General features: G+C 41.9%; 1 protein-coding gene across 5 annotated transcripts in view; it reads right to left on the reverse strand.

Moving 5' to 3' along the window:
* Positions 1-19,025, reverse strand: part of PAM (peptidylglycine alpha-amidating monooxygenase) — a 616,313-nt gene that overhangs the window by 142,612 nt on the left and 454,676 nt on the right. The gene's annotated exons all lie outside the window — the stretch shown is intronic.

Raw genomic sequence — 19,025 nt, forward strand, 5'->3', positions numbered from 1 at the left:
TCTTATTGGTTTGATTGTTGTTTTTCTGAGCAAGAGAATTTGCTTCTTTTTTTGAGGTTTGTGTTTTTTGCTCATTTTTTTCTGGTCTAACCTGGCCAATGATAGTGCTGCTGTACTCTATAAGAGCATTGCTGTTGCAACTTTGAGTTGGATCCGTGCTTGTTGAGTCTATGTTTATAATCATGATTAACAATTGCCCCCCTAAATCAGTAATATTTTATTTTTTTCAACGGTTGTTTTGTTTTGTGTGTGAATTACTTCATTGAAGATGGTTCCTGATATCATAGTAATTTCATTCAGAGGTAAAGTGATCATATTAAGTAACTGCTTAAAGTAGCATTGGCACTGGAATTGTTTTGTTTTGATTTTTAACATGTTGACACCATATTCCTGGTTTCCATCCAAGTTTTTTTTCCCCTTAACATTCATGCTTAATTTTCTGTTGTCATAAAATTTATGCATTTATGGTATCAGAATGTGTATAGACTACATTAGGTGTAGCAAAACAATGTTCTTTCTTGCTTCCGAGACCATATAAGTGTCTAATTTTCCTATACAAACTTATTGTACAAACTGACCAACAATAGAAAGTTACATGCCTAAGTTGAAAAAGGACAAAGACAGAAAATCAGCAAGGACATACAAGGTATACACATATCCCATTTCTCAAAGCCAGGGCTAAATCAAGGGTTGTGCAAATAGTGCGGCCGCATATGAAGCAAGGGAGACAGCGGTACCAAAATTGCTCCCTGTCAATTATCTCCTCTCAGTTGTGGGTACAGTTCTGCTTACAGTACAAAGTGTCACTATGTCTAACATATGTACACTCCTTTTCTAATACATTGAAACCAACAGCAACCTCAAATATATACAGCCTCAATTTCATACACACATATAAACTGGTCTTTTCACATAAGCACATAAAGCACCACCCATGACTTTTCCCTCTTTGAAACACACACATTTCCTCTTTGAAACATACACACACAAATGGCAAATTCTATATAGTCCGCCTACGGTTAGGTGACTACATTGGTATGCCTAGCCGATGTAGGTGCTTAACTTAATCGATTAATAGGCTTAATTGGCGCTGATAAATGGCACTTGAGTCCTCTTAATTGGCTTTAATTGGACTTAATTGAAAGTTAGGCACCTAACTCAAAAAACATGATCCTATAAAAAGCAGGTGCCTAGTTCAAAGGGCCTACCTAAAAGTGGGCATAATCAGGGGCGAATTGTGGGTGTTTTCAAGTTAGACGCCTCTTTGTGATTAGGTGCCATTAGGCAGGCGCAGGTATTTAGGTGAAGAAAACACTGGAATAAACTGGGTGCACCTCCTAGACAGATACCCCCTCCTTTTTTTAAAAAAAACACTATCCAACATGTTGATAATGCGTATTCTCACAAATTGTATTCTGTTTTTCACTGACTCTTCAGTGACTTTTTCGCCATTTGTGTTCTGAAATTCGCTGAATGTCCAGCCCTCTTCACTGTAACATGCTAATATTATATTTATCTGTAATTGTACTCTGTAATCACTGTAATTCGCTGATTGTACAGCTCTCTTCACTGTAAACCGCTTAGAAGTTGCAAGATTGTGGCGGTATAGAAAAAATAAAGTTATTATTATTATTAAAGTTAGGTTGCCTAGCAATGCCTAAGCCTGCTTAAGCAGAGCTAAGTGTGATTCTATACAGTGTGCCTAACTTTTATAGAATCATACTTACCACTGTACTAGTTGGTGGCGGACTATATGCACAGGCACTGTGTTATAAGTCAGATGACTCTAATCACTGCCGAATTGCACCACCAGTTGCCAACCTCCAAATGATGGAGGTTCCAATCCCCCCTCCTCTCCATAATTACATTACATTACATTTGTGATTTCTATTCCGCCTGTGCCTTGCGGTTCTAAGCGGATTACAGTTAAAAGAGATCAGGACATTACCGAGAGAATTACATTACAACGATTTAAGTAAATTACATGTTGTGGTATAGAAATACAAGTATAAGATATCTGGATTTATCGATAGAATAACTTGACAGGGTTCAAGTAGTTACAAGGTTCAGTGGGGAAAACAATATAGGCAACTGAAGAAAGATACCTAACTTTGAAGGAATCAGTTAAGTGGATACCTAAGGGAGATGCTTTTTTAGGAGAAGGTTAAATGGATACCTAAGGGAGATGCTTATTTAGGAGTTTGGATATTTTTCATAAATGAGGTTCAAGGGGATGACTAGTGTGTTATTTGCTGGGGAGAGTGCATGTGCGATTGGGGAGGGGAATATTAAGTAAGGACGTGTTTTTTGAAAAGAAATGTTTTGATTTCTTTCCGAAACACTTTGATGTCTGTTGTTTTGATCATCAGTTTGGTGATGGTGGGGTCAATTTTCGCTGCCTGAGTTGCTAGAAGGCTGTCGTAAAGTTTCTTACGTCGGGTACCATTATGAGGGGGGAAGGTGAAAAGATTCTGAGTTCTTCTTGATCTGGGTAGTCGGTAGCGGCAAAGACGGTTGTTCAGGTAATTGGGGGCCATACCATGGGTTACTTTGAAAAGTAAGCAGTAGAGTTTGAATTGAGTTCTTGCTTTTATCGGAAGCCAGTGAGAGTCTACATAGGTGGGTGTGACGTGGTCGAATTTGCTGAGCGAGTAGATGAGTCTGATAGCTGTGTTCTGAACGGTCTGTAGTTGTTTTATCATAGTATTTGGGCAAGGTAGGTAGAGGCTGTTGCAGTAATCTAAGGAGCTGAGTATGAGGGATTGTACAATGATCTTGAAGTGTTCTTTGGAAAAGAATTTTCTTATTTTTCTTAGGTTTCGCATGGTGAAGAATGCTTTTTTTATGGTTTTGTGTATTTGTGTTTGCATTGTGCAGCCTCTGTCTAGGTGTGTTCCCAGAATTTTGAGAGTATTCTGTATTGGATATTTGATTGTGTTTACATCTAGTTCTGTTAGGGATGGTTTTTGTTCCTTCTCTAGTAATAGGAATTTGGTTTTCTCCGCATTCAGTTTTAACTTGTGGTTCGTCATCCATTTTTCTACAGTTTCTAATGTTGTTTTCAGGCGTCCGTTGGAGGTGGGGTCTTGGATGTCGAAGGGGAGGAGGATGGTTATATCATCCGCGTAGCTGAAGGATGTAATGTTTAGGGCGTCTAGGGCCGTGCCTAGGGATGCTATGAAGAGGTTGAAAAGTATGGGCGATAGAGGGGATCCTTGTGGAACTCCGCAGGGGTTTGACCATGAGTCGGATAGAAGATCATTTGACTTGACTCTGTATGATCTTGTTTTGAGGAATCCTTGGAACCAGTTGAGAACATTACCTGATATTCCTATGGCATCTAGTATTTGGAGTAGTATGGAATGGTCAACTAAGTCGAATGCTGCTGAAAGATCGAGTTGGATGATTAGTAACTTATTTCCTTTGCTGAGGTGCTGACGGGCTATGTCTAGTAGGGAAACCAGAAGTGTTTCAGTACTGTGATTGGTTCTGAATCCGGATTGAGTAGGGTGTAGGATGTGGTGGTCTTCTAGGTAATTGGTGAGATATTGTGCTACTAGACCCTCTATGAGTTTGACGTATAGAGGTATAGAAGCGATTGGTCTATAATTTGTTGGGCTGTCTATTGGGCCTTTGGGGTCTTTTAGTATGGGAGTAATTATGATTTCGCCAAGTTCCGAGGGGAACTGACCTTCCCTTAGGGTAGTTTGCAGCCATAGCGTGAGACCAGCTGTGAATTTAGTGGGCGCTGTAGCTAGTAGATAAGGAGGACAATTGTTCAAATCACATGAAGATTTGCTGTATTTTTTATACAGCCGGTCTAGGTCTGACCATTGTGTCGTTGGGAAGTCGGTCCAGATCCTATCTGCTGAGGTGGCTTCGTCTTTTGTGGGTTTTGTTAGTATCTCTTCAAAGATGTTTCGAGAGTTGTTAAATGTGGATCTGATTGTGATGATTTTGTGTTTGAAATGGTCCGCTAGTTGGGAGGCTGTTGGAGTTTGGTTTCCTAGGGTGGCGAGGTGTATTGTCTTTTTAGGTGTAGGAGTTCGGCGTCAAACCATTTGTCTGATGGTCTGCATATTTTATTTTTTGTTTTTAGTGGTGCTAGTTTGTTTAAAGCGGTTTCACTTGTGGAGCGCCAGGTGTTTATGAATCCTTTGGGATTGTTTAGGTCTATTTCTGGGTCTACTGGGTCCCAGAATGTGGTAGGATTGATTTTCTTTCTGGACTTGAAGCTTGTTGTGTGTGGCGTGGGTTTGTTGTTATTCTGCACCCAGTTAATAATGACCATGAGACTACAACTAGGGGTTAAGGCTAGAGAATGACCAAGTTTTGATTTGGGTTTCAGCATCAAAATTGGTCTGAAATTCTGATTTAGGACATGAGTTGGCCACTGTTAGAAACAGGATACTGGTCTTGATGGATCACAGTATGGGCAATTCTTATGTTCTTATGACTCACTCCCCCGAACCAAAAATGCCACCCTCCTAGTACCTCATAGGTCCTCTCCAGGCCTATCTTACAAGTCCTGGTGAACTTGTGACCTACCTGGGGAAGGAGCGAGCCTCAGTTGTATCCACTGTCTCTGCCATTAAAATAGCTGTTGTGACCTGCAGCAGAAATCTTGCGAAACTGCTACTGAGGGAGCACTTACAGGAGTAACCAAGAATTGTTTCTGTTTATTTCTCCAATATCAAAATGGCTTCCAAAACCTTCAGTTGCAGTCTCCCAAGACTGTTGCTGAAGTCTCAGCAGCCATTTTGGCAGTAGAGGTAGGAATGACTAGGATTTGCTCATGCCCCAATTAGGCCACTAGACCAATGTTTCTTAACTCGGTCCTGGAATATCCCCTTGCCAGTCAGGTTTTCAATATATCTACAATGAATATGCATAAATTTGATTTGCATATACCGCCTCCATTATATGCATATTCATTGTGGATATCCTGAAAACCTGATTGCCAAGGGAGTACTTCAGGACCAAGTTGAGAAACACTGCACTAGACCATCAGGTTTTAAGGTGGGCTTGGGGGGGGAGGCAATTCATGGGTATGACCAGGAGGGGTATTTTGCTTGGCCATGAGGTGAGGAAGGAAGGCTCTATCTGGTCTTGGGAAGGAGGAGATAGGTGCTCTTTGGAGGGGGGGGGGGCAGACTTATGTTTCAGCTACAGATTTAGTTTCTGCCAAAAATGAAAAACTTTGTTTTGGTCAATCTCTCTACTCATGGCATCCCTTTTATTTATTTAAGTCATTTTCTATCCTATCCTCCCCAAAGAGTTCAGGGCGGGTTACAGGTTAACATACATAATATACAGTTAGGTTACAATTTGCCGTAGTTACAGCACAAGCTTTTATCCTGATACATACTAGGGATCTAATACCAATATCCATAACATACAGTTCACTGGTTAAATTTGTCATAGTTAAAGTGCAAGATTTTGCAATACAAGTTTTTATCCTAATGCGACACATACTGAGGATCTTGGATCAATATATATTTCTTTGTAATCTATTGGTCGTGGGCAGGTATGTTTTTATTGCTTTCCTAAAGTTGAGAAGTCCTTCAAGGGATCTAATCTGATTCCAGTGGGTTGGTATGATGTGGGAATAGGAATATCGTTTGGCGGTTTGCAGTTGAAGGGGACAACCAAGGGGCGTTTTGAGGCATATTTCATCCTGGGAGCAGAGGGACCTGTTTGGCACACACGTTGGAAGCTTGGTCGTCATGTAGCCTGGAGCCAGGTAGTGCAAGGATTTGAATGTTAGCATCAGTCCCTTAAAGACACGACGTTTGGCTATGGGCAGCCAGTGAGCCAATGACAGAACCTGGGAGACAGGGTCGCAGGGATGGTTTTATAGAAATCTGATTGCTGCATTTTGTACACACTGAAGATGTTGTATGCTCTTCGCTATGAAACCGTTGAATAGCTCAGGCCCAGACAAAGCAGGAGCTAAGGAGGACCACTTCCATTCCAGTACACTAAACTACCAATGATCACTTCTGGGTAAGTCCTGGGAGTGATGGCAGGCCTGGGATTTGTTTGAGAGGGGTGAGGGTAGGGGGAGTAACTCCTTTACAGATTGTGGGTGGGCACTGCGTTGGGGAGGGTCTGATCAGAGCACAAGGATTGAGGGGCCAGCAAGGATCAACACTAATCAAGTCATGTTGCTGCATTGCCTGTAGCGCAGCTGCACTTATTGCCTCCACATGCTACTGACTCTTGTGACAGCTACTGGCTATTGGTTATTGTGACAGCAAGCATGCAAAGATGACCCATGTTCTAGCCTTCACAACTGGCCACTCCATCTACTCATGCCACATCCATCTCCCGCCCATTCCTATGTTAAAAAAAAAATATATAATGTGGGATTTCTACTGTGCTGGCTGCTTTTTCCATTAGAACAGGCCCACACTAATTCTCACTCTTGTTCACACAAACATATTTCTAAAATTTGTATTCAAGATAAAGAATGACTTTGGACATTTTGGCCCAGATTATCTAAAATGGTGCCTACAGGTAGGTGCCTATCAATGTAGGCACTTCATTTTTTAATTGGTTCAATCGGCGCTGTTAATTGAACAGCATCATTAAAAATCAATTAAAAAACTTAATTTTCGGGCAGGTGCCTACACTGGTAGGTATCATGTAGGCATTTACATTGAGACACCTACCTGAAAAGTAGACATGGTTAAGGGGAGGAGTAAATTAGGGGCGGTAAATTAGGCTAAGAAAATCCTGGCCAATATACTGGTACCTAACATTACAATACCTACTGGAACCTAAGTTGAGTTAGGCATCACTAGGTATGATTCTACTCCAAGGTATCCACTTTTCCCTCTAAGTTCTAACTGGCTATGTGCACAAAAAATTTATTTTCTGTAACCTTTTATAAAATGAGTTCAAATTTTTGCACTATGAGTCAAGTGAACCTCAACGTATAATGCAACTAATATTAGGATTTCAGAGTAATTGTTATAACAAAAGCAATTCTACATTAAGATGTTTTTGTATATTACTTATTTTAAATAATTTGAAAACATCAAGTATGAGTAGTTCAGTTTTTCTGTGCTGCTTTACAATACCTAATTTATTCTCCCTTTTACTAACTGTGGTGGAGGTTTCTACCGCAGCTTGGAGCACTAAATGCTCTGACGCTTCTCTGACGCTCATAGAATTCCTATGAGTGATGGAGCATTTAGCACCCTAGGATGCAATAGAAACCTCTACCGCAGCTTAGTAAAATGGGTCCTTAAATTATATTTTGTTATGCATACTATGTTTTGCCTTATGTAAAAGGTTCACAGTCTGTGTTTGCAAGCACATGTACAAAGTTTACAGGGAACATTGCACTCTTCCAATCTTGATCTTAGCTAATTCAACTGTTACTTAACTATCACTGAAATCCTTTGTTTTGTTGTTCAAAATTTTTTTTGGGGGGGTATGTTTAATATTCCTGACCACAATTCCTACCAAATTTCTCCCATCATTATGAACCTAAGTCAATTAAGGTATTGACTAGAACCCAGATTGAATTCACACTACCTTTGAACAAATCAAGAACCTGATATAAATTAAAACATGCACTTGGGGATACAGTAAATAACACAAATCTATTAATCGCAAAAATGATAAAAAATGAAATGGCATAAAACACACAGCTAAAGAAAAGAGAGATCGAAATAAGACAAAAATAAATCATATACCCACCAGGCAAGTTTATAATCTGAGAAACCAATTCAGTACAGCTACTTTTAGCTATATTTCTAACTCTATATCAGTGGTATCAAGCAAAATAGAGTACAAACAGTCTTTAGAACCAATAAAATTAAATCACATATCTGGATTATGCCATATTGACCATGTTTTCCCTCTTACTATGAGTATTTCTGTTTCACACATGAATCTGACTGTCCAAGAACTCTACCACAGTGTTAAAGGGTAGATCTTGCTAGGTTACCCAGAGTAAGGAAATAAGTCATGATCTGTTGTGTTTTGTATTTTGAGAGCAATATCTTGTAGATTAGATAGGGAGATTAAAATACTGCAGACATGCTGAACTGCAGGAAGAACAAACATAACCCTTATGATAGTCACATTGATAGCACTATTCAGAATACAAAGCAAAAGGAAGTATTTTTATGGCTTCTTTAGAAGTAACCCTATGTTGACTTAAGGCCAAAGTTTATGCTAAAATTATTTTGACTTTGAAACTAAGAAATGTTAACAGTTTCTGAAACTTGACACCATTTCAGTCAAAAATAGCTTAATCTTTTTTCCCAGCCTCCAGAAAGCTAAAGTTTTATCAGCACCATATGCTAGTATACGGTCATGGATTAGTTCAGTAATCTCTTCTAATAATGAGGTGCAAATCTATGATAGGCTGGTGGTGAGCTAGATAGCTTTACAGTTCACGGAATAGGGAAAAGAGTGGTGTGCCTCACGGTTCTGTTTTTGGGCCTGTTCTTTTTAACATTTTTATAAATGATATTGCTGCACGGTTGTTGGGTAAGATTTGCTTCTTTGCGGATGATACCAAAATCTGCAATAGAGTAGACACCCAGGATGGTGAGAATAACATGAAGAATGACCTGGAGAAGCTTGAACAATGGTCTGAAATTTGGCAGCTAAAATTTAATGCTAAGAAATGCAAGATCATGCATTTGGGCTGCAAAAACCCAAGGGAATGAACTTATGTGCATGACAGAAGAGCAAGACTTGGATGTGATTGTATGCGATAATCTTAAGGTGGCCAAACAGGTTGAAATGTGACAGCAAAAGCTAGAAGGATGCTAGGGTGCATAGGGAGAGGTATTATGGCTAGTAGGAAAAAAGAGGTATTGATGCTCCTGTATAAGACTTTGGTGAGACCTCATTTAGAATATTATGTGCAATTCTGGAGGCGGCACCTTCAAAAAGATATAAATAGGATGGAGTCGGTCCAGAGGAAGGCTACTAAAATGGTGCGTGGTCTTCATCATAAGGCATACGGGGATTTCAATCTGTATATTTTGGAGGAAAGGTGGGAGATATGATAGAGACATTTAAAAACCTACATGGCGTAAATGCGCATGACTCAAGTCTTTATCTCCCATCATTTACTATGATGCACAAAACTTCCTGTACAGTTAACATAGGATTAGCATGCTTTTGCCACAGTTTTGTAAAACAGCAAGGGTTTCAGCACAGATGTTAACTTACGTGGAAACCCTGACTACACACTGCATTAAAAAGAAAGCAAATGCAATGATATGCTAATTCAGGCATGTAAAACAATAACAAAAATATTTTGCATACATGGCTAGTATGGGCAATGTTTGACAGGGTCCAGGGCAGCATAGAATGGATGACTGAGAGGTGTCTCGCCACCCAACACGACCACACTGCATGCTTGGCATCAGACACTCCTCCCTCTTTCCTGAAGCGAAGAACCTCTACCTGGTGGTCTAGTGGCCCCTCTCCCTCTTCTCACCAATGACCCATCTCTCCCCCCTCCCCTATACACAGATCAAAATATTTTCCTGGTAGTCTAGTAGCCCCCCTTCCCTGACCTTCACCCACACATGCTCATTTCACTATTTCCCTGGTAGTCTAGTGGCCCACCCTACCACTCCTTGATCCCTCTACCCAAGCCTACATTCTATACCTTTATAGAAGGCAGGAGCTATGCTCACTCACTCCTGCCTCTGGCGCTGCCTTCTTAAAAAATGGTGGCACCCTGTTGATGCACTAGGTGAGGCCTGTCTGCCATAAAAGATTGTTATTTTTTTAGTTGAAGCACTGGATTTTTTTGTGGGGAGGAAACCTGTCTGGGGATCATGCAGACCTATGAAGCCTTTTCCCCCTCCCCTCTGTCACCCCTTTTTGTCAGTGCTTGGCAGAAAGAGTGACATTTTGCAATGAGCTACAGATTACTGCCTCAATTCTAATGCAGCAGTAATTTGCATACTCACTGATTATACATGATGTGGTAGTTTTTCTTCCATAATTTCATGGTAGAGCAAAGCTTTCTGAATCAGTCCCTGAGTTAGAAATACAATGAGAGGAAGGGGGTGACAAATATTCTTAACTATTTTTGTATACTTAATCATTCAAGGTTTATAACTCTGAAATGTGTTTTGTGGTAGTTTAACTTTTCTGAATGGAAGATTAGGTTTTCACCTTCGATAATCTTTCTGTTAGTCCTTGGAGGATTCAGTATACTAGGACTTCAATCCCTTCCCGCAATCCTGTTGTTGCAGAAATCCTAACACTTTTCCTCCCACCTTAGAGAGAGAGTTAGAGCCCCCTGCAGTTCAGTCCCAAAGCCCAGCAACATACCTGAACAAACCCATGACATGGAAGGGGTTACAGCAACATAAACAATTTCTGAACTGGTCTGCTCTGCAAAACATGAAAATAAGTAATAAACTGGCACAAAGTTAACACAGAAAACATTGAGGAACAATGTAGAACTAACCTGCTGTGTCCAATGAGCACCCACATGAAACAGCCTTTGGCAATATGCATACTCAGAAGGAAAAATTATGTTCTTACCTGTTAATTTTCTTTCCTTTAAAAGCAGCAGATGAATCCAGAGACAAATGGGATAGCACACATCTACTAGCAGGTGGAGATAGAGAAACTGATCAATAGGTAGTCCTATTGGCTGGCACGCCTCCTGCTTCTTCAGTATTGCTCCTTTCCCAAGCATCCATAATCATTAATATGCTTAGCATGTAAAAAACTTATTTCCCATAACAAATTTCAAAAGGTAATAATACAAAATACAACTATCAATAATAACAGACTTTGAAAGTTGCAAAACAAAAAACCGACAGAAAGAGTGGGGGTCTGGATTCATCTACTGTGTCTAAAGGAAAGAAATTTAAAGGTAAGAACATAATTTTTCCTTCCATAGCAACAACAGCAGATGAATCATGAGACCATTGGGATGTAGCAAAGCAATCCTCAATCTGGGTGGGAAGCAAACGCCACTTCCGAAACAACCGAAGCACTAAACGCAGCCTCCACATGCACCACCACAACCAACTGGTAATGCTGAGATAAAGTATTCTTGGAAGACCAAGTAGCCACATGACAAAACTCCTCCAAGGGAAAAAACCTCCAGACTGAGTCCAAGAAGTAGCCATCGCTCTGGCTGAATGATCATGAAGTTCTTCCGCCAACCACTTCCCTGCCATCAAGTAAGTGTAAAAAATGTTCTCCTGGACCCTTCGAGCGATGGAGACTTTGGAAGCTGCCATACATTTGCCGTGTCCCTTGAAGAATACAAAGAGGTGATCTAAATGATTAAAAGTCATTAGAAACCTACAGATTGCGGAGAATGCTACACACTTGCATGAAACACAGTGAAGAAAAGATCGCCTCCCCATTCCTCCTCCCAGGAAGAAGGAAGGAAACGTGAGAGCGGCATAAAAGAAAGGATGACACCACCTTAGAAAGAAATTGTGGTACTGTCCGAACTGACACCTCAGAATTTGTAAATCAGAAATAAGAATGCCCGCCATACAATGCCTACAAGTCAGAAAACCACCGAGCTGAAGCCATGGCCACAAGAAACACCGTGTTCAATGTCACAGCCTTTTAGAGTCTCAAACAACAAGGTTGAAACGAAGCACCTTAAGACTGTACTCCGGACAGGGCTTCTTAAGAGGTGTACGAATATACTGTACTCCTTTTAGGAACTGAACTACATGAAGCTGAGAAGTAAGCGAAGAACGAGATATCTAGCCCTTGTAACAAGCTAAGATTGCCACTTGAAGCTGAAGGGAATTGAATGCTAAGCCCCTGGCAATATGCTTGTGCCAAAAAGGAAAGAATATAAAACATAGAAGTCTGGAAGGGTGCCAATGTTGAGAAGTAACCAAGACAGGAAAAGCCTCCAAACGGTAGCATAAGCCACAGGTGAAGATGTCTGTATTGCCTGGAGAAGAGAAGAAATAACCTGCTTCACATAACCCTTACACATCAGCCATGACTTTTCAAAAGCTAGGTTGTAATACCAGAGTAGGATGAATATCCATGTTGATCGGACCCTAGGTGAGTAAATCTGGAGATACCGGGAATCTCAACAGTTCATCCGTCGAAAGACTCATCAGATGCGCATAGCAAGGATGGCGCAGCCAATCTGGAGATTCTCTGATTACTGTGCTCTGAAAGCGAGCTTGAGATGGCAAATCCATCCAATCATCAGCCAGGGAAAACACTTAAAAAACAGAAACCAGAGGCAAGAAAGAAGCAATGCTGCTATCCCCTCTGACTGCCACTCTCTGCATCTGCTGAAGAAGCTAGGAAGCTTTGAATTTCGAGATGAGGTCATGAGGTCTAGTTCTAGGAGATCTCACCTTTATACAAACAGCTGGAATGCCTGAGCGAATAGTTTTCAATTATCAGGATGTAGAAGATTTTACTACTACTACTATTTATTATTTCTAAAGCGCTGAAAGGCGTAAGCAACACTGTACATTTTAACATACAATAGACGGTCCCTACTCAGATTTTGTGGTGAGAAAGTCTATCTAAACCTTTTTCCTGTCCTGTAAAATGATGCGCTGATAGAAAAAGATGAGATTCCACCCATTGAAGTAGAACCATTACTTTACTCGCCAACTGAGTACATCACGTACTTTCCTGGCTGTAGAGAAATACCACCGTCATAACACTGTTCTAAAAGACCTTTATCGTTATTCCGGAAGAATAGTCTGAAACTCCTGAAACGGTAGCCTGACCATGCTTCAGTCCAGAAGAATGAACGAGTACCAGACTCCTTGCACTGAGGATTGAAGGCACTGAGCTCCCCCCCCAAAAAAACCAACAGCCTGGGATGTTTGGTGACTATGAGCCAGTCCAGCAAAGACTGAGGCATGCCTTTGAAAAGATTAATCTTGCTGAGCCACCAAATTATATTGAGGGATGCTTGAGGAGCCTACTAGATACTATAATTGGAGCCTTGAGATACTGGGAACCACTGGAACAAAAGCAACTGCTGTAGCATTCTCATGTGAAAGCGAGCTGAAGTTCCCAGTGGAGTCACCACCATAGATCCTAGAACCTGTACAGAATCCATACTCATGTTCTTGGTGACTGAAGAAGGCGGCAAACCTGAGACTGTAACCTGTCGTCCCAGTCTCCGGGAAGAAACACATTCCTCTCCTATGTGAACAATATCCCCCGATATTACAACAATTAGTACAGGAGAAAAGAGCTCTTTGGAAATTTGAAGATTCACATCCAAAGAATTGAAGAAAAGAAGTTCAAATAAAAGAACTCACCCGTTTGTGGCTGACAAATTGTCCTGGCTGGAAGACATCTGAATCAAGCAGTCGTCTAAGAAAGAAAGTACCTGAATCTCCTGTTTGCACCAAAACGCCACTAATGACCTCATTTTCTAAAATGTTTGTGGAGCTGTGGCTAGGCCAAATGGCATCTGCCCAAACTGATAGCACTGCTTGATGACAGCCAAGTGAAGATAGTGCTAATTCAGTGTTCATAGGGAAATTGTATATATTCTCACAGTTTTTCTCCGGAAATATTTAACTCTGAGAAACTAATTTACCAGAATGAGATCCAGCCCCCGTCTGACCAATTCCCCTGTCTTAGGCACTATGAAGTAAATGGAATAACTTCTCTTAGTTCCGGAAGAACTAAAACTACTGCCCCGAATACCAGTAACACTTAAAAGGGGGTCTCGCACTAACGTAACCTTTGGAAGCTCAATACATGGTGACTCCAAGAAAGAATCTGAAATGGGAGGAGGATTCAAAGTTGCAAGCATCCTGAAAAATGCCCAAAGCCCCTTGACCTGACATCATAGTGTCTCCCCCCTCATGAGAAAGCATAAAGAGTTACCAGAGGAAGTGAAGACCTCTTCAGAATGAAGAGCACACAGTCAGGGAACGGCTGGACGAGAGTTGTAAATTCTGGAAGAAGAAAGGAACTTTCCCACAAAAAATCCAGCTTTGCGATGTAAGATGGAGTATGTTAGAATTCTGAAAACAGTACTAACTTCATGCAATGTTAGCCAAAAACTTACTGCCTTTAAAGTGAAGACGTACTACATATAATCTAGAAGTTGCATTGACCGCCCTATGGGAAACAATCTGCACCCTAATTGTTATCAGACAAAGCTCACATCCCTAAAGAGAGCTTCAGGGATGATTCCAACAGCCACATAGCATTTGCTATTCTGTGGGTTTGGGAGAATAGGTAACTTGTCCCTGGTTAGAAGGAGCCACACAGCTCTTCTTGTCAGTTTGAGGGACAGTCTAGCAGGTGCCTTGAGAAGATGACGACCTGAGAAATCTGTGCAAGAAGCTTTGAAACGAAGTCCCTGGCACCCTAGAAATAGAAAAGACAGTTCTGCCCACAGAAAGTTATGAAGTGCCATTATGACCTTAGAAACTCCCCCATTTTGTAATCTATTCGTAATACATTCAGGAATCAATTCTATGGTGCTACCAGACACACACAGTGCTTTAGTGCTACCAGACACACACAGCGCTGCACAGAGGCACAAAGAATAAGAGAGAGATAAGAAGATACCCTATGAAACACAGGGTACTCTCATGCCGCTGACATCACTATGCAGCAATTTGCCTTCTGCCGACCATAACGGCAAAAAAACGAGATTGGGCGGCTGAGTACAGGGCAAAATCTCTTTCTTAAGCACCGTGAGGCATAACAGTACAGTCCCGATTAAAGTAGTTAAGTCTTTTCAAGTAGAGAGAATGGGGAAACACACACACAAGGTATATCACCGCAACAGTGGCAAAAGCAGTTGAAACACTCCCGACGCGTAGAACCCCGAAAACAGGGACGCCGTGGGATACAGTGACCTAAGTTAGCTGTAAAATAAACCCTGTGAACACTGCGGTGCTCCTGCTAGCTGTTTCATGCCGAAATGAGCTGGCTCTATCAAAAGTGCATTAAAAACCTACCTGGAGCCAACCATTAAAATATTTTGCCCACTGTCATGGCATAAAAATCTTAAAATGAACATTGGAGAGAAATAAATTAATGCTGTTTCACTCTCCTCAACTTAGGAAAATAAGCGTGCATCTCTTGCGCTCAGTCAGGAATCAGCTATGTGACGAACACACTTGGAGCCGTCCAAATATTCACCTCCACCCGGCCGCAGGAACTGCCAAGCAGAGTCCGCCTCGGGGAGAAATCCCACTACCACTGTGGCGCTGCAGCCAGAGTATGAAAACAAGCGCGTCAACGAAGCTCTATCCATACACCTGAAGCCCTTTACTGAATAAACTTCATACAAATGTAAATTTGCTTGTCAGTCGCTAAACCATTTCCACAACTCTACAAAAGACAGCATTTGATAAAAAACATATTCCTTCTGTAGATTCACACCGAACCCCCAGCTCCACCATAACCAGAAACCAGAAAAGAAGTTCAAATAAAACATATACTCACAACTTTGTTGATAGTGCTGGCAGATGCCAGTTGCTCAGCACTATGAGGGCAGAAATGTTTAATAATCACTATGGTCTCTTTTTTTTTTTTTTTTTTTAATACAGTGAAGGGAAAGAAAAAAAATCGAGACCCAGTCAGACCCTCTATCATTGGAGGGAGGGTGAGGCAGGGACCTGGTAGGGCCCAGGTATAACCCCTAAAGCCGGCACCGTTCAGCCGGATACCTCTTTCTCACTGAAGAGAAACCTCAACAGGAGAAAATAATTGCCCAGTCACAGCCAGAATCCAGGAGCTAGGTGAATAGAAACCATCACCTGCTGGGACATAAAGCATACTGAAGATGCAGGAGGCGTGCAGTCAATAGGACAGCGGTTTTCAACCTGTGGGTCGTGACCCCTTTGGGGGGGGGTCGAACGACCCTTTCACAGGGGTTGCCTAAGACCATTGGAGAACACATATTTCCATGGTCTTAGGCAGTGTTTTTCAACTGCCAGTCCGTAGAAATTTTCTACCGGTTCACAGGGCTGGCATGTCCATAGGGCCCAAAACAGTATTCTTCAGCCGCAGGTCCATGGTGTGATCAATGCAGCATCTTTGGGCCGGCTCCCTGAGTGCTGCAGTGCACAAAGTCGTGGGAAAAGGCTCCTATGTGCGGCCTGCACCTGAACCATAAGCCTTCTCTCTGACGTCATGTCAGAGGGAAGGCTTCCAGTTCAGGCGTGGGACGCGCGTAAGGAGCCACTGCTCACAGCTTTGTGCAATGCAGCACTCAGGGAGCCAGCCCGAAGACGCTGCGTCGATCATACAGTTGACCGACCCAAAGATAACACTGGGGCCAGAAGGCAAGGCACATGGAGGGAGAGAGACAACAACGTTAGGGGAAAGGCTTTTATTTTTTTTTTTTAGTGATTGATTTGTCTGTTTTTTTATTTAGTGATTGATTTGTCTGTTCAGGAAGAAATGCATTTGTTTTTTCCCTCTGGGGTTGTACTACTTGCAGAGTCTTGCATCTTAGGGTTTGTTTGTAAATATTAGTGCTTTTAGTTTTTGGTCCTGCATTTGCATGGGGTTATCTGTTTTCTAGTAGGAATGAATGTTAAAAAGCATACAGTGTGCTTTGTTTATTTTAATTTTGTGGTTAACAATTATGTGTTGTTAATACAATTATATTGTGTGTATATATGAAAAATGAATGGAAAAAATGGTGTTACAATTTGTACTATTATGGGGACAGGGTCTGGGGCGGAGATTGAGTGGAGATGGGCACGACTTAGCCAAGTGCCGGTCCACAAAATAATTATTTTATTTCCACCGGTCCATAGGTGTCAAAAGGTTGAAGGTTGAAGGTCTTAGGAACCAAGACACCACTCCTCTATCCATCTCCAGGCGGGTCCACTCATATGCAGATACGCCCACATACATTTATTTGTAATTAGAAAGAAATATTTCACAATATATAATTACATATTGTTTTTGTGATTAATCACTATGCTTTAATTATGTTCAATTTGTAACAATGAAAATACATCCTGCATATCAGATATTTACATTACGATTTATAACAGTAGCAAAATTACAGTTATGAAGTAGCAACGAAAATAATTTTATGGTTGGGGGTCACCACAACATGAGGAACTGTATTAAAGGGTCGCGGCATTCGGAAGGTTGAAAACCACTGCAAAAGGACCACCTGTTAATCAGTTTCTCTATCTCCACCTGCTGGTAGATGTATGCTATCCCATTTGTCTCTGGATTCATCTGCTGCTGTTGCTAAGGAAGAGCAAACTCCTCACAGGATCCATCTATTGGCTGAAAGATCCTCAGGCCCGTGAGGATAATAACAGAGGCAGAAAACAGGCAATTCAAAACAACTGAGCTTACACAGAGAGGGTGGGCTGTACTGGATCCTCTAGGTTGTAATAGAAAGATTATCAAAGGTGAAAACCTAATCTTCCATTCTGTTACGTCCCTTCCAGATTCAGTACGCTAGGTGACATACCAAAGCAATGGCAGCATCTAGGGAGGGGACAGCCTGCCCATAACACTGAGGCCCCAAAAGTGGCAAAAGAGCGAGCCACCACATCCATCCGGTAAAACCGGGTAAAGGTATGAAGAGAGGACCAAGTAGCTGCCCTGCAAATTTCATCTGTATGAATCGTTCGAGACTCCAACCATGAATGAGCAACACTTCTAGTCGAGTGGGCCTTAAGGGAAACTGGTGGCTGCTTGCCGCAAGCAATATAAGTCACAGCAATGGCCATACAAATCCAACAGGTGACCGAGGACTCGAGGACTTAGATGCCGGCCTACCACGCTGAGGCGGGACACTCAGGACAAAAAGGTGATCAGACAACCGAAAATTATTAGTCCTTTCCAAATAATGGAGCAAGACTCTCTTGACGTCAAATTTGCATAGAATCTGATCCATCCTCTCCCAGCTTATGGAATGAAATGCAAGCAAATGAACTTCTTGGTTGACATGGAAAGCGGAAATCACCTTTAGCATAAAGGAAGGTACAATATGGAGAACTACTTCTGCATCCATAAGTCAGAGAAAAGGTTCCCTACAAGAGCGAGCTTGATGTTCTGAAATATGCTATGCCGAGACAATAGTGACCAGAAAGACAAGTCTTGATCATCAGATCCAGAAGAGTAACATCCTTTAGTGGTTTGATATAGGCCTCCACAAGGCCCTGAAGAACGATGTTAAGATTTCAAAAAGGGAAAGGATGACACAAGGGAGGTCACAAATGGGGCAGATACCAGGTAACATCAGGATGAGCAGTAAGCTTGCCTGGAAACACAAAAGGCTTGCCTGAACTTTAAGGGAGGCCACCCTAAACCCTTATTTAAGCTTGCCTGAAGAAAGGCCAGGACCACCAAAATGGGAGCCTGTTCAGGCTCCACTTAGTCCTTAGCACACCACTATTGGAAAGCCTTCCAGGCCTTAGCATAAGAAGCCATAGTAGAAGGTTTCTTAGATTTCAAAAGCATTGAGATGACCACATCTGAATAACTGCATCTGATCAAGGATGAGCACTCAAGAGCCATGCTGTAAGACCAAAGCACTGTGGGTTCTCTATGGGCACTGGACCCCGACTGAGAAGATTGTAATGAAGAGGAAGTTTGAGCTTCCTGTTCCACTGAAGACGAACGAGATCTGCATATTACGGGCAACGAGGCCAGTCTCGAGCAACTAGAATCACGAGGCTAGGATGCATCACTATCTAGCCACCAGTGCAGACTGCTTTGAGCTTGTTCCATCCAGGGGAGCGGCATCTGAATTTGATGACATTGTGGAGACCACCGAGAGAGGAGGGAGTCCTGTTGAGGGTGCATGTACACTCTGGCCCAGGGGACCGCCTCCAAGGAGGCTGCCATGGAACCCAGCACCTGAAGATAATTCCAACCTGTTGCAGCTGGAAGGTCTAGAAGATTTCTGGTCTGCTGCTGAAGTTTCTGTCTGTGTGGCTCAGGAAGAAACATACAACCCTGCTGGGTTTCGAAGACAAGGCCCAATACTCCAAGGTCTGTGACAGCATCAACTGGCTCTTCTTGAAGTTGACAATCCAACCCAAGCCTTATAGCAAAGATAC

Source organism: Geotrypetes seraphini, chromosome 1 (genome assembly GCF_902459505.1).
Source record: "Geotrypetes seraphini chromosome 1, aGeoSer1.1, whole genome shotgun sequence".
NCBI lineage: Eukaryota > Metazoa > Chordata > Amphibia > Gymnophiona > Dermophiidae > Geotrypetes > Geotrypetes seraphini.